Source organism: Triticum dicoccoides, chromosome 1B (genome assembly GCF_002162155.2).
Source record: "Triticum dicoccoides isolate Atlit2015 ecotype Zavitan chromosome 1B, WEW_v2.0, whole genome shotgun sequence".
NCBI classification, from domain to species: Eukaryota; Viridiplantae; Streptophyta; class Magnoliopsida; order Poales; family Poaceae; genus Triticum; species Triticum dicoccoides.
The window spans coordinates 77,109,245-77,123,601 of record NC_041381.1 but is presented as its reverse complement, the minus strand read 5'-3'; positions in this window follow the sequence as shown (position 1 = coordinate 77,123,601).

Here is a 14,357-nt window from a genome sequence, read left to right as displayed (position 1 = left end):
ACCACTTGGGTTTCCAGAGCCGCATTCAGCTGGGGGCCAGACTTGCTACGACCCCCATCGTCGGAATCCATGGGGGTCTTCCCTCCCATGTGCCCGGCGTCTAGGATTTCACCTTGGGGTGTCTCCAGAACTGTCTCCCCCTGATCCGGTATCCTCTGAGACAACACCTCGGTGTCGTCCGCATGCCTGGGGGAGGAGGCTATCGGGAGTGAATTGTTGTTCATCGCCGACAGGCCCAAAGACCCATCCGAAGAGGATACATCGATGTGGGATTTGGTCGGACGGTACGTGCATGTTGGGCATGATAAGAAGCAATAAATTAAAACATACCGGAAGTATTATAGTGTCCGGACACTTACGACTTAGCCAGGGGCTTATCCCTGAGCAACCACTCCTCGCCGCTGTAGGTGGTTGTGGTGGAGTTGTCCGGAAGGAAGGTCTTTCCCTTCTTGGACGCTTTGGCCTCCCCCTGCGGGGCAGCCTTTCTCTTCTTCTCCCCCCTCTAGTTGGGGGAGGGATTTCCTCTTCCTCCTCCTCGTTTTCGTTGGAGGAGCGCGCCTCGGTGTCTTCGGACGATGAGTCCAATACAACCTTGCGCCGAAGACCTTTCCTGGTCCCCGTGGTCTTCTTCTTGGCCTTCTTCTCCGGCACCTCATAGGGCGCCGGAAACAGCATCTTCGTTAAAAGAGGCAATGCTGGATCTTCGGGTAGTGGATCCAGACAGCCAATCCGCTCCGCTATCGCTACCCAGTCGTGTTAAATTCGCATGGAGCCTTATATCCTCCCGCCAACATGCTGGGGAAAGACATATCTTGCAAAATATAAAAACTTGCCAGATTGGCGGGGTGCTTTGTGCTGAGTCCGCAATCTTCGGCTATGGGCGGTGGTACCTCGGTGGCCTTGAACAACACCTTCTAGACGTCTTCGTGCATCATGTCGAAGAGCTCTCACAGCGTCTGGTGTTCGGTCGGGTCGAACTCCCACATATTGAAAGCCCGTCTCTGACATGGAAGGATCCGGCATATGAGCATGACCTGGACCATGTTGACAAGCTTGATTTTCTTTCCTATCATATTTTTGATGCAGGTCTGAAGTTCGTTCGGCTCCACCGATGAGCCCCAGGCTAAGCCCTTTTATTTCTAGGAGGTGAGCCGCATGGGGATGCCGGATCGAAATTCAGGGGCTGCCGCCCAGTTGGTGTCACGCAGCTCGGTGATGTAGAACCACCCTGATTGCCACCCCTTCACGGTCTCCACAAAGGAGCCTTCGGGCCAGATGACATTGGGCATCTTGCCCACCATGGCGCCTCCGCACTCCGCTTGCTGGCCAACCACTACCTTTGGCTTCACGTTGAAGGTCTTCAGCCATAGGCTGAAGTGGGGCGTAAAGCGGAGGAAGGCCTCGCACACAACGATAAATGCTGAGATGTTGAGGATGAAATTGGGGGCTACATCATGGAAGTCCAACCCGTAGTAGAACATAAGTCCGCGGACGAATGGGTGCAGGGGGAATCCCAGTCCGTGGACGAAGTGAGAGAGGAACACTACCCTCTCCTGGGGTTTCGGGGTAGGGACGATTTGCCCTTCAGCCGGAAGCCGGTGCGTGATGTTTGCTGACAGGTATCCGGCCGCCCGAAGCTTCATGATATCCTCCTTCATAATGGAGGAGGCCATCCACTTGCCTCCCGCTCTGGACATGCTTGGAATGGCTTTACAGATAAGGTGAGAACTTGGGCACTGGAGCTCGAGCAGGGGAGAATGGATGAGCAGAGGAGGAAGAAGGCGTGGGTGAAAAGGGGGAATCCTTATCTCTTTATAAAGGTGGTAGAAAGCATGCGCCTCCCCACTTGCCCTATAAACTCGCTTATTCCCCAAGCATCATGTTGATGGCGCGGTTGGGTTACCCACACCTGTATTGATGAGAATCCCATGATAAGGGGACACGATCTCTGCTTCGACAAGACGTGCCAATGAAACCACCTCGCAAGATGTGCAGTAGCACGTTGAGAAAAACGGTTTGAATAATGACCGGGCCGCGGCGTGTTGTCACGCTATGAAACGTTGTCAGCAGATTAGATTTGTGGAATATTGTGCTCTCTACGGTGGTATGTGGAATTTATTTTGCAGAGCCAAACACGATTCATGTGTCCAAAATCTACCTTGGAGTATTTGGAGAAGGAACCTGCCTTGCAATGCCGAAGACAATCTGCGCGCCGGACTCATCGTCATTGAATACTGGTTCAGGGGCTACTGAGGGAGTCCTGGATTAGGGGGTACTCGGACAGCCGGACTATGTACTTGTGCCTGACTGTTGGACTATGAAGATACAAGATTGAAGACTTCGTCCCGTGTCCGGGTGGGACTCTCCTTTGCCTGTAAGGCAAGCTTGGCAATTCAGATATGTAGATTATCTTCTTTGTAACCGACTTTGTGTAACCCTAGCCCCCTCCGGTGTCTATATAAACTAGAGGGTTTAGTCCATAGGACAAGAACAATCAGAATCATAGGCTAGCTTCTAGGGTTTAGCCTCTATGATCTCGTGGTAGATCAACTCTTGTAATACTCATATCATGAAGATCAATCAAGCAGGAAGTAGGGTATTACCTCCATAGAGAGGGCCCGAACCTGGGTAAACATTGTGTCCCCCGCCTCCTGTTACCATTAGCCTTAGACGCACAGTTCGGGACCCCCTACCGGAGATCCACTGGTTTTGACACCGACAGTCCCTTTGCAGAGGACGCCGGATATTTGGGTTGAGGAGTTGCCCTCAGTGCTATGGAGTATCAATACTTTTTTCATGATTTATGGAGCAGAGGCGGTTCTTCCCAGTGACATCCGTCACGACTTGCCCCGTGTGGTGGCTTATGTTGAAACTGATAGTGAGAAAGCACGTCAGGACGATCTTGACCTTCTGGTTTTGGAGTGTGACCTTGCGGCGACTTGTGAGGCAATTTACCAGCAAGATCTGCATCGTTATCATAGCCGCCGGGTTAAAACCCGGACCTTTCAAGAAGGTGATTTGGTGCTCCGGCTCATCCAGGATCAAACAGATATGCACAAGTTATCCCCACCTTGGGAAGGGCCTTTTGTGGTCAGTAAAAATCTGAACAACGGGTCATACTACCTCATTGATGTTCGAGACCACAAGGACTCACGCATGTCGGAGGAGGAGACCCGCCGGACATGGAACATTGCTCATCTTCTGCCTTATTACACCTGAGCCACCGGCTCTTGTGCTGTACATATTTCTACCAATGTATATATTATGATTAGTATAATAAAGCCGACATCCCCGATAATTCAGGGCCTCTGTCGTTTCATTTCTGAGTATTTGAGTCTTTATTGTCAATTCATGAGATCACTTGGGGGCTTCCTGCTCACTGAGCAGAGCTATGACTTCCCCTTTGATCCGGCTTGCATGCCTTGTTACAAATAACATGGGAGCTTCCTGCTCACTGAGCATAGCTATGACAACCCTTTGATCCGGCTTATACGCCTTGTTACAAATGACTTGGGGGCTTTCTGCACAAGTTAAAAGGTTACCAAAGAGAACTTGTTACAATGTACAGTTCAAACATAGGTAACCTGCATTGACGGCTTATTATAGGTCACTTGGGGGCTTCCTGTTCAATAAACATAGCTATATTTACCCTTTTGATCGGCTTGGACGCCAGGTGTATTCACCAAAACTCCGGGTTATCCTGCCTTTGTATGTTTGCCACTCCACCCAGGTAATCTTGGAATGACCCACCGTACTCTTGACAGTCAATCTTATAAAGACCCTGAACTTGTCAAAGTTAAAACAACGGTTGGTCATGTGAGGCCAGGCTTACAGGTTTTAATAAAGGATTAACTCAGTGGCTATGCGACCCTTGAACAACACTTGCTATTGAGGTTCGGCAGCCTATGAAAGCCTTGGTTTTTTCCGGTTTGTTATTTTATTTGAACATTATTTGGGTTCATATTTTTGTACTATATTGACATATGGTTTAAAACGCTTCAGGCCATGTAGCCTTAATCTTTATGGCTCATATTTGAGCGTATCCAGAGGTTTGATAACCCGGTCTGGCTTTGGATGATAAGTCGCCAGTATGATGTGATTGTGCACTTCGAGTTCTGCGCTCTAAGTTTTTTGGGCTATTACCCTTGCTGCATATGGTGCTGTAAGTAGGCAGTATGAATAAACCTCAATTGGAGGTATGTTATTTACTTGTTATATGAATATATACGGTTTTCATAACACGGCCTGGTTATGGACTATATATTCACCAGCAAATTTTGTATGGGGCATCATGACCCGCCCTGGGGTAAGCCGCTAGGGCACATGTTATCTGTTTGCTTGTAGGGGCTGTGATAATATGACCTGCATGATTGATAACATTATCGGCATAAGCAATAGATCTTCAACAACAAGATCAGCAGTTTAAAGTGTTACGAAGATAAACATGCACGATGGCATGTCAGATCATTGTTTTTAGTACCCTATTACACGACTTTCTAAGGCCAAATGATTAACTATTTTTCCAAGAAGAGCCGGGAGGTAATCTCTAAGCCACCTTATGGTTCAGTTGCCTTGTTCTTGCTGGGTTGAAGCTTCTAGTTTATCCAGCATCGGTTCTTCCTATTCCTCCACTGGCTGGAAATCAGGTGATGTCCAATTCACACCAGTTACGGCTCTGAATATAGCGTTGTCATCTATGAGCGTGGATGGATCAATATCAGGAGCGAAAGTGTGCTTACGTGTTGGAGGAATAAGATTCATAACGGGATAAACCAGAGCTTTCAATTTTTCATTTTGCATGGTATAAGCCATCTGATACTTGGAAAGCTCAGATTCCTCTGCCGGTTTGCTTGCAAAGGGTCGCATCTCCCTTATAATTTTTGTAAAGTCTTCTACAGTGAAGGGAGACCCATCTTCTTTTAAGCTTGGGCAACCAGTAGCCAACTCCTTCGGATCAAGCTCTACCTACCATGCTTTGGCCCGGCTCAAGGCAGTAATGGCGCCAGCTCTGGCGGCTGACCGCTTTATCTCCTTTGCCCTCTGGGGCACGACTGACAGCTTGTCTAGTGTTTCTCTGATAAGGGTAGGAGGCTGTTTAGTATAAGAGACAACAGCTATGGCTCGTTGAGGCCAATGTATAATTGCTCTACAAGAGTGTAGGCAGTTTTCAGCTTCATGCGCATGTCTGAGCCAAGGTGGGAAATCTTGGAGCCTGCATTAGCAAGGATATTGTTAAATCGATTACTGGTTTGTTACATATTGGTGGTGAAAGATTGGAGTACAACATTTATTACCAAATATGGCAGCTGTCATGCTATTGATTTGATGATTTAAGCCGGTAAACTCATCAGTCACCGGCTTAAGAGCAGCCTCAGCATCTTCTGCTCTTTTTAATAGAGCCGCCTTCTCAATGTCCCAGCCGATTCTCTCCGCACTGAAATATTTCTTCAGCTTCTCAATGTTTTCTAAGGCGGTTTTCAGCTCTGACTTGGCCTTTGAAGTTTCTAATTGTTGGGACTGGATATTTTACCTCAGATCCACCACTTGAGATTCTTTCATATTTAATTCAGCCTACAAGATAAGGCGAGTCAGCAGCAATATATGGTTATGATAATCACCTTATTTGAAGTCCCAAACATAGTTCAAATATTTTACTTGGCACTTGGGGGATAATGTACATTGCTCTTTTTGAAGACAATTCTATGATGACCCGGCTAAATTTCTACGACTATAGCCGGTTGATGCAACGACTCAGACATTGTCTGCTTCTCCGGGTCAGCAACCTTGGGATCTTCAGCCGGTTTATTCACCTTCAGCTTTTTGCTGGGCTTGGCCATAGCACTGAAAATAAAAACACATGACGAGATTAGTATTTCAATTGAGTAAGTCCTGAAGCAAACAAGCTTAAAGTTCTTACCCGGGTATAGTTTTGAAAAGAGGGACCTTAGTCCCAGTCGAGTCACCAGATGAAGAATGAGGAGTTCCTTGATAATTTGAGTCGGACGAATTAAGTGGTTGGCGTATAAGACCCGCTTTTGGATAAAAAGAGGTTGGGTTCCGTGGCACCTCTTTCCGGCGTTTGCGAGGAACCGGTGTGTTAGGTAAACCGAAGGAAAGTTCTCCACCTCCACTATTCCCGGTTGTGCGGTAGGCTTCATGTTGTTATTTCTTAAAAATAAAGTTGTGGTCCAAGTAAGCTAAAGGGTGAGAAAATCATAATTTCTGGCTCGCTTGACAAACATTTTGTCTTCTCAGAGGTTCTGAGTTGGAGGAAAGGATAGTTACCTCTTCAAAATCTTCCCAGCTTCCTTATGCGTCATCCTGTGAGTTTTCAGCATCAATAAGGTGTATAAAGAAAGAGCCAAGGGAGTCAAGTTCTACCTCTGACTCATCATCATTCAAAGCAAATAACTCTGTGGTGTTCGTTTTCTTCTTGGCAGGATTTTGGGAACCTTATTCTTTCTCCTGGTCTTCTTGGCCGGCTTATCCTGAAGCTTCTTGCTCTAGAAGGGGGAGTCAGCCTGCAAAAAGTTCAAGTAATAATGGGAAGATAGATTGACAAATAATGAGTTTGTGAAAATTGCTTGAAAATACTTACAGCTCATGGCTTATTGAGGGTGCAGAAGGAATTTAACCCCACCTTGCTGCAAGTGTCTAGACTCTCGTTGAGCAGTGTCTTGGTCATGTCGTTGATCTGTTTATCATCCAGACGGATTGGACAGTAATGCATCGGGTCTTTAACATCATCGGTATATTCACACATTAAGCCGGATCGACGACTTAAGGGCAAGATCCTCCATGCGACCCAGCAACGAACCAGGTCGACTCTAGTCAAACCATTGGCCATAAAGGCTCTGATCTTTGAAAATATGGGCACGTATTTGGCTCTTCTTCTGTGCTGATCCGTTCGGGCAGGGGGTGTTTGTTGCTAAGCCGGCTTTCACGATAACCCGGCAGAGGAATTTCACCTTCTGGAGAGGTATCTTTGTAGTAGAACCATGTCTGGTTCTAGTCCTTGGGATGGCTAGGAGGTGCAGTGGCAGGAAAAGTGTCTTCTTTGTGCCTCTGAATTGAAATGTCCCCTAGTTCTAGGCTGGGCCCATCCGTAAACTCAGTCTGGCGGTTCAGGTAGTAAAATTCCCTGAACAATTCGATAGTGGGCTCTTGTTGAAGGTACACTTCGCAAAACACTTGAAAATTGTAGATGTTTGAAATGGAATTGGGCCCGATACCTTGAGGATGAAGCTTGAAGAAATGCAACACATCAGGAAAGAATTTTGAGCTGGGTGGGGTAAACCCTCAGAGAATATGATCAGTAAAGACAATAACATCGCCTTCTTTGGGGTCAGGAGTGGTTTCTGAGCCTGGGACTCTCCAATGGATCTTGTTCTTTGCGACTAAGATGCCCACTTGAACGTGATCATTCAACGTTTGCTTGGTAACCTGGGAGCCAACCCAGTTGCATGAGGTAACCGATTTGGTCATTTTGTTGATGAAAGCCTAAAAATAAAGATATTGCCGATTTAAGATTATGCTATTAAGCAGGCCAGTGATCAAAAGGTAAGTATGTTATGCAAGGCCAGTTTGTAAGGCAGAAGAATAAGTGCTATGAAGATTAACATGGTTAAACCGAAAGACAGTTTTAGGTAATACGGATGGTGAACATATACTGACGGCTTAACAAGGGGACTAATGCTATGTGGCGGGTTATGGCTTATCGTATGAGTCGCCCTCATGTTTTCAGTACAACAGATCTGCAAGTGATTTTTTGCTAAGTGATGGACAAACAGAATCCATAGATTGGTTCTATGATTTTGGATCTACATCAATTCGTAAAATAAAATAAATTCTAAACCTAAGGTGGCGACAGCAGAAGAGCTCTTGTGCTCAGATGAGATCTTGTACATAGGGGGTGTCTTCTGCTATTGAAAATGAATGCTAAAACTACTACCGCATAACTTTGATGTTAAGTTCAGATCTAACTATGCAATCTAAAGAAGCGAGAGGAAGAACGGCGAAGAACTCCGATGAACTGAGCAAACCCTAGTGCAGATCTGATATGAGTCAAAGTAAGTACCTGGAGATGCTGACGAACAGTGGGGGAGCGCCGCCGTTTTCTGGTCAAGGTCAGGTTGATGCAGCGGCCAAGGTTGATGCAGTAAACAGGGGCGGCGGAGCTCCGGAAGTGTCGGTCGTCGCGAGGAAGGAGAAGAAGAGGCAGAGGCAGGGGTAAAAGTGAAAAGCAGGACCCCTGTCCCTATTTATAAGGAAGTGGATAGATGGCATGCCCGGGAGTCGAGGAGACCAAAAAATGATTATGTGGCTAGGTGGACGCCTCGATTTTCAAGAGGTCCATTAAAGAAAAAGATCTGTTGAGAGGTTCTAAGCTTTGTGTGAAGTTAATGTGAAATTATGTCATGGCGGGTCAACACGATGCTGAGGTGTGACGTCATGGAGGGTTACAATGAATGAGTATAGAATTGACGATTGAAGATTCAGCCATGTCAAGAAGTGAAGATTGATGTGAACCAGTTCAAATCGACCTGGGGCCTAATGTTGGGGATATAACTATTGGGTATGATCTGCCCAGGAGGGGCCGGGTCATGCCACTGGCGGTTTAAAGATGAAGAAGCCCGATAAGGTCCAAGAAGATATGAAGATGGCAGTTCATAGGGCAAGCCATTGAAGGCCCAAGACCCGAAGACGACTCGAGGCCCACGGGTGTGAGCCACCATACTGTTTAACTTGTTCTGTAAGGCAAGCTTAGTTACAAACTGAGACGGTCACATTTGTGCGAGCCGGTCGGGACTTTGTAAGCCGCCGGGCGTCAACCTGTATATAAAGGGGTGACCTGGTGGCGGGTTAAGTCAAGCAACAATAGATCGAGAACTAGGTCAAGCGTATTCGCTCCTTGGTAATCAAAACCCAAGCAATACAACCTAAAGCAGGAGTAGGCTTTTACCTCATTGAGAGGGGCCGAACCTGGGTAAACTCTCTGTGTCCTTTGTCCCGTTTAATCCCTTCAAGATAACCTAGTTGCGATGGCTTCACACCTAAGTCCTTTTGCTAGGGCATCTGCCGTGTTAAGTCCACGACACCATGGGTGTTATACTCATTACTATATAATCTAGATTATTGACTCTAGTGCAAGTGGGAGACTATTGGAAATATGCCCTAGAGGCAATAATAAAGTGGTTATTAATATATCTCCTTAGTCATGATACATGTTTATTATTCATGCTATAATTGTATTGATCGAAAACTTAAATACGTGTGTGAATACATAAGCAAATACCAAGTCCCTAGTAAGCCTCTACTAGACTAGCTCGTTGAGCAAAAGATGGTTAAGGTTTCCTAACCATAGACATGAGTTGTCATTTGATAATAGGATCACATCATTAGGAGAATGATGTGATGGACAAGACCCATTGATTAGCTTAGCATATGATCGTTCAGTTTATTGCTACTGCTTTCTTAATGTCAAATACATATTCCTTCGACCATGAGATCATGCCACTCCCGGATACCGGAGGAATACCTTGTGTGCTATCAAATGTCACTTCATAATTGGGTGATCATAAAGGTGCTCTACAGGTATCTCCGAAGGTGTCTGTTGAGTTGGCATGAATCGATATTGGGATTTGTCACTCCATATGACGGAGAGGTATCTTTGGGCCCTCTCGGTATTACAACATCACAAGAAGCTTGCAAGCAAAGTGACTAAGGAGTTACGTGAAAGATGATGTATTACGGAACGAGTAAAGATACTTGCCGGTAACGAGATTGAACTAGGTATGGAGATACCGATGATCAAATCTCAGGCAAGTCACATACCGACGGACAAAGGGAACTACGTATGTTGTCATAAAGGTTCGACCGATAAAGATCTTTGTAGAATATGTAGGAACCAATATGGGCATCCAGGTCCTGCTATTGGTTATTGACCGGAGAAGCATCTCGGTCATGTATACATCATTCTCGAACCCGTAGGGTCCGCACACTTAACGTTCGTTGATGATATAGTATTATATGAGTTATGTATGTTGGTGACCGAATGTTGTTCGGAGTCCCAAATGAGATCACGGACATGACGAGGAGCATCGAAATGGTCCGGAGGTAAAGATTGATATATAGGATGATATGGTTGAGCCAAGGGGTAAAGCCCACGAGGCTTTAGGTCGATGCACAAAGGAATTCTATGGAAGGCAGGGGCTAGGCGCCAGGGTTTATGGCATCTACCCTTGGGATAGACGCCAGAGTCCGTGGCGTCTACGTAAATGCCGAGAACCGTGGCGTTTATCCCTAAAGTCCAAGACAGACTCCTCTTTGCGTTCCAAGCTGACTTTGGGGAGGCCTCCTGTCAAAGTTACGACCCCAGGGCTCAACATATAAATAGAGGAGTAGGGCTAGCCCCTAGGACACAAGTTTTTGAGCCTCCTCTAGTTGGTCCTAGTTGACAAATTAGAGCTAGCCCTAGCTACCTTTAATCCTCATAATTAGAAGACCAGTGTGGTTCTAATCTCCCCCCTCTAGTTCACTACCACTGTCACCACGCCGTTGTGCTACCGGAACTCATATACTACTACAAAAAAAACCACTTCTGTGATGATACATGTTTATCATAGTAGGTCATGTTTTCTGTCATGCATGTACATCCATGACGATTTTATGACAGAATCAAGATAGTCATACCCGTGCTGTCGTAGAAGTGTTCCATGACAATACCAAAATTATTATCACGGAAGGGTCCACTTCCATGACGATAGATATCATGTCATGGAAGTGTTTTCATCAAGGTTAACTGACACGTGGCATCCACTGTAACGGGTCGCCGTTAAGCTATCAGGTTCCGGTTTGGATCCGATAATCCTTTAACAGCTCAGACCAATGGGGATTTTCCACGTGTAAAATTCTCATTCGCCGGAGGATCCGCGTGTCGGCTTAGCGTTGGGATAGATGTCATCCGTACATTGGAGGGAACGTGCCTATGTTACCTCAACATGTGGCAGGGCCCAACTGTAGCCCACTTAAGACAAAAGGCCGGCCCAGCCAAGGGCCCACAAGATTTTGTTATACTCTACCTGACCGGCCTGTTAACAGCGTGCCATGGTTTGGGCCAAATTATGGCCCACATAAGATCCGTCCAGTTAGATTTCTGTCATGTTTTGGGCTAAATGACATACCACATTAGATCTAGCCCATCAACAGTCTCCCATGTTTTGGGCCAAATGATGGACCATATAGGATCCGACCCGTTAACTGCCTGACATTCTTTGGGCCAAATTATGGCACATATATGATCTGGCCCGTTAACAGGCACTATGCTTTCGGCCCCATTGGGGGCCCATTTGAAGTACGACCTCTCAAAGGCCCATGTAATAGTTCAACCTGCTATTAATTTCGGCCGTTTAATGGCCATTGGTACATGTGGGCCTATTTCTGGGCCGAAGTGACTTTCGGCCTCTTAAAGGCCCGTACTCCTCGTGGATATATTTTAGCCCAACCTGACCATTGGCCCATCACAGGCCTGTGAGATAACTGGGCCTACTGATGGCCCGCTTTGCATCCGGCCTACTTATGACCCATTATGTTATTCGGCCAAATGTGGCCCGACAGATATTTTGGCTTGTTAATGGCCCATCTTGTGGTTGAGCCAGTCATGGGCCTCCAACACCGTTCAGGCCCAATCATTTTTTGAACTGTTAAAAGCCCATTCTTTTTCTAGCCAAACTTAGGCAACTGGTTTACTCGGCCTGCTATTGGCCAGACATGATTATAGGCCCATGTTTCGGCCCATTTACAATGACTGGCGTCCCAACCAGTTTTAGTATCATAATTTTTTGTAATAAACCGAACGTTTAGGCCCATTGCGCACCATCAAAGCTTACAACCTTTCTAGGGAACGATGACAATATATACAGAAATTAAATTACAACATCATGACGAAGAATATACCTAGACTATACAACAATGAAATTACTACATATTACGTGCACTGGGCATAAAAGTTCGCCACCAGGGGATTACGTATACTGGGCATTAAAGGATGCCACCCGTGCAAATAAACATGCCGCCTAAAATAATATACAGAACTGATAGCACTTCAACATAGTTCAAGAAAGGTTAGCCCTGCCTGTGAGCTGCAGCGTAAGCAGCTGAGCAAGCTGATGATTGCACTTGTTTGATGTTTATATCCAACTCTAGCTGCATAGCATCAATGGCAGTACTTGGCGTCAGTGATATCACCCTGAAAGAGAAAAAAGCAGACAAATAACATGCTTTGCACATATAAGCAATAGTGATGTTGATTCATCCCATTTCCCAGTGGCAAATAAAGAGACCTGGATTACAATAGAATAAAAAATGTTCACACTTAAGACATGGCAGGAAATGGCATTGTGCAGGAGTGTCCAGCTTCACCACACCACTAGATTACAGATCAAGAACACACGCATAGATGCAGTGCCAAAGAATGTTTAAGCATCGACGCTGAGTGTACTGTCAATTTATCCCATTTCAGGTTGATAAATAAAGAGACATGATTTAAATAACATGAACATAATATGCATTGTTCATAGTTAAGACATAGCAGGATATGACATTGTCCTGGAGTTGGTAGTTTGACCACACCATTGGATTACAGATCAACAAGCATACATGCAGTGCTCAGGAAGATCATTTGCTATGTTTAGTTTAATTTACATGGTATGAATAAGGAACTAGGTTGTGCAACTAAAACGGAAATTGAGAAGGGAAAACTTATGTTTATGAACTTCATAATAAACTTTAAACATGCAATTTGATGCAAATGAAAAAAACAAACATCAGTTGTAGTCATTGCTATCCAAATATACACAACAAAGTTTGAAGGCTCGAGAAGGACAAACATATGTTAGTAATGAATACCAGCTCTATAAAGCCCTTTTCCATGTTGATGAGTGGGCAATTCAAGAAGTTTACCACAGAGTCTTCTTCATAAGCATTCCCTTTATTCTACATTTTGTTAAGAGCAAATATAGAAGTGATAATATAGGAACAAATGGAGATTATTTTAGTTAAGATGCAGAGTGATGCTACATAAACAACTAGCTATAAATGTAGGTACAACATACATCCAAAAGGTACTGACAAGAGTAATGCAGAGCTAAACATCTTCAGTAGCATTGGTTTTAATCAACATCTCGGTAAGAGTAAACATAGGTCAGATGAAGGAAGTGAGCCGGGGTCACTTGGCTAGTGGAGTGGATGTACAACCCAGCCACCCAGGTTCAAGTCTTCATGGGTGTCGGTGCAACAAACCCTGGGTCTGTTGCCCAGACTGGGCACAGGCACAGGATCAAGATTGAAGCACCAGCCTAAGTCAGAGTGCAAGGGACTAAGAGATTCGAAAGACCAACATGCTGATCAGAAGAACCAAGATCAAGCCAGAGAAGCCAGATATCGTCAGAAGAAGGGCCTCCTTTACCGGGCAGGCGAGGTCGGCAAAGGGCGAGGCCACCCCCAGAATAAGACATCCGGGGAGGGCCTGCCGAGACACACGGAGGCAAAACCACCTCACCAACCACTCCGCCACAACACACGTCGTCAATCAGTGTGGTGTCAAGCCACAAGGTAACTAAGTGGCAGCCATTCACCACATGGCAGCCTCTTTCTACAGAAGATACCCACAGATGACACCCATCCAGCAACGTGTCAAGCGAGCAGGCGTGGAGCTGGCAAGATAGCCCGGCAAGCCTTGCCGGGCAACCAACGATGTGACATTGAGCGGTGCATTTAATGCGCCCTGTCAGCCCACAGAGTTAGGTATGATAGCACTGTTTGCTATCTTACCAGTGCATAATGAATACTTTGCCATTGTGGTAACCCCTTGATCTATAAAAGGAGGCCCATGGAAACCGTAGAAGAGGTTAGGAGGTTGGATAACTCATACCCCCATACGCGCATAGTCGCTGCTGCCTTGAGGAAACCCCTGCCGGGCAAGTGTACTATGCTCCACCACCACCTTTCCACCATCAATCCAACAAAGCGGGAGTAGGGTTTTACGCCTCATGACGGCCCAAACCTGGGTAAAATTGCCTGCGTGATCGCTGCCGTGCTGCCCCACACTCGTATGCTCTTTGTGCAACGCGACGTCCCCCTGCCGGACCAGCAAGGGGCCTCCTGGTCCCATAGGTGGTCGTGGTTTCCTGCGACATCTTTGGCGTGCCAGGTAGGGAGCTCGCTTGCGCAAACCTAAAGGCGTGTGCAGTGCGTCATCTTCATCCCCATCTTCACCTTCGACGGTGCCATCAACCATGGCGCCCAAGAAGAAACCCGGTCCTTTGGCTCACTCATCCACCTCGAAGGCTCTACCGCCC